At 45.5% G+C, this 2,424-nt stretch overlaps 1 non-coding gene across 1 annotated transcript; it reads left to right on the top strand.

Moving 5' to 3' along the window:
* Nucleotides 1-517: 517 nt before the first annotated feature.
* Nucleotides 518-590, top strand: Trnar-ucg (transfer RNA arginine (anticodon UCG)). The gene has a single exon. It is a non-coding gene; the product is annotated as a tRNA-Arg (tRNA).
* The last annotated feature ends 1,834 nt before the right edge of the window (nt 591-2,424 follow it).

Genomic DNA, 2,424 nt, shown 5'->3' with positions numbered 1-2,424 from the left:
GAAGCTCCTGTGTAAGGTGAGGGAGGGAGGGAGGGAGGGAGAGAAAGAGGGAGAATTAGGGAGGGACAGAAAGATGGAGAGAGAGGGGGGTAAACGGGGAAGAAGGATGCATGGAGGGAAGGAGGAAGAGAGGAGGTATGGAAGGGAGTGAGGGGGATGAGAAAGGGAGTGAGAGAGAGAGAGAGAGGGAGGGTGGACACGAGAAAGCAGGTTGCATGGTAGGGAGGAGGGAGGGAGGAGCGAAAGGAGAGATGAGTGCAGGGAGATGGGAGGGAGGAGAGGGAAGAAAGCAGGAGGTAGAGGAGATGGAGGAGGAGGAGGAGGGGCAGTGTTTGTGGTGGTTGGCGGTGAATGGAACGGCGAAATATGAGGAGTGAGTTCCCTGCTGCCAAGTGGAGCAGAAAGGTGAGGGATGAGAGAGAGAGAGAGAGAGAGAGAGAGAGCGCTGGACATCACATTTATCTAATCACCATTACCATTGTGAATAAGAACAAAACATTAGTCCGGGATATATATGGACCGTGTGGCCTAATGGATAAGGCGTCGGACTTCGGATCCGAAGATTGCAGGTTCGAGTCCTGTCACGGTCGATGGCTGTTTACTTTTTTGATAGTGTTCGAAAATGTTTATATGTTTTTCGTGTACATATTTAGTTGTTTGTTTATTTGTTTAATGCCGTTTTTTTAATATATGAGGTATTGGAAGGTGGCCAGGACAGTAAGAGAGAGAGAGAGAGTGTGTGTGTGTGTGTGTGTGCGTGTGTGTGTGTGTGTGCATCATCTCATCACAGCTTCACTTCACTCATCCTCCTGATCCCCGCGTGACATGGTACATCCAACCCATTCCCTCTCCCGGTCCTGTCACCTAGGAATGAGCCCCTCCCTTTCCCTTATCCCTCCTTTATCATTCATTACTCTTCCCTTTCTCTTCCTCTATCTTCCGCTTCTCTTCCCTTTCCCTTCCCTTATCATTCGCTTCTTTTCCCTTTTCTTCCTTTATCATTCCCTCTTCTTTGCATGTTTCCTTCCCCTATGTTGAGTTTCTATTAAGTTTCTACCTTTTATACTTCCTTCTCAGTTCTCTTCTTCCCTTTTCCACTTGTAATCATTCGCTCCTCGATATTTTTCTCCTTTCCTCACGTTCAGTTCCTATCAATGTTTCTTTTTTTTTCTATTTCCCTTCCCACTTCCCTACTCTTTCCTACATTATGCACTTTTTCATGGCCTATTTTCCTCCTCTTTCTCCTGATTTCTTCGGTTTTCCTTTCCCCTTCCTTTAATTCCTCTTTGTTTGTTTGTTTGTTTCTTTTTATTTCATCTCATTACATCCCTATATCACTCTTTGCCGTCTCTTTACCTCTTTCCCTATTCCTCTTTATCCCCATCTACCTTTTCCTCATTTCCCTTTTCATGTATAATTTCCTTTTCCATCCCAACCTCCAATATATTTCCCTTTCCACTCTCCCTCTCTTATCTTCCTTTTTCTCCTATTCCCTCCGCTTTCCCCTACAGTGGGCATGGGACAGGTAAGGAAGGGCAGGTGAGGGAGGGTCAAGACTTACCTGTAATCCGTCCCCGTTGCCTCGTGTCCAGGTTAATGAGGGTTCCCAGGCGCAGGTGAGATGATTGGGCGGCGCGGATTACCTGGTCATGCGGAAAGGTGGGGGGAGGGAGTGTTGTTGTTGTTGTTGTTGTTGTTGTTGTTTCTCGTACCGATATTTTTTTTTCCTCTACCTAATTTTCCTTTATTTCGTTCTTCTCCATTCGTCTGTTTTTCTTGTATTTTCCATTTTTTAACTCACTTATTCCCGATTCTCCGTCATTGTTCTTCCTCTTCTTCCTCTTCCTCTTCTTCCTCCTCTATACGTCTGCTGCTGTTGTTGTTGTTGTTGTTGTTGTTGTTGTTTTTGTTCTTGTTATTGCTCATACACTTATTGTCTAGTTTAATTGGGGACAGGTTAAATTCATATTATTATTATTATTAATATTATTATTATTACCTTTCCTATCATCACCACCACCATCATCATCATCATCATTTTGTTTACCAGTAGTACAATCATTATTTACTATTCCCACCACGAGTATTTCACATTTATACTTCACTATCTTTACATCTCAACCACTCACACTTCCCTTCCTCCTCCTCCTCCTTCTCCTCCTCCTCCGACACGCCCCACCCCCTGGGGAGAGAGTGTCGCCAGGCAGGCCTCCCCACAGCCTCCCCGCCACAGCCTCCCCATCTCCCTCCTGGCATCCTCATCTCTCTGCCTCATTTATCATCATTACTCACCTCACAATTGCCTCATTATCATCCCCGCCCAGGTATACAAAGGAGGCAGGAGGGAAAAACACGCGAGGCTGAAGGAAGAGGGACAGAGAAACACATGATAACATAGAGTAGCACGTGTGGAATTGAGGGTAA

Source organism: Eriocheir sinensis, chromosome 37 (assembly GCF_024679095.1).
Source record: "Eriocheir sinensis breed Jianghai 21 chromosome 37, ASM2467909v1, whole genome shotgun sequence".
NCBI lineage: Eukaryota > Metazoa > Arthropoda > Malacostraca > Decapoda > Varunidae > Eriocheir > Eriocheir sinensis.
This window is presented reverse-complemented; position numbering and strand designations above follow the sequence as displayed.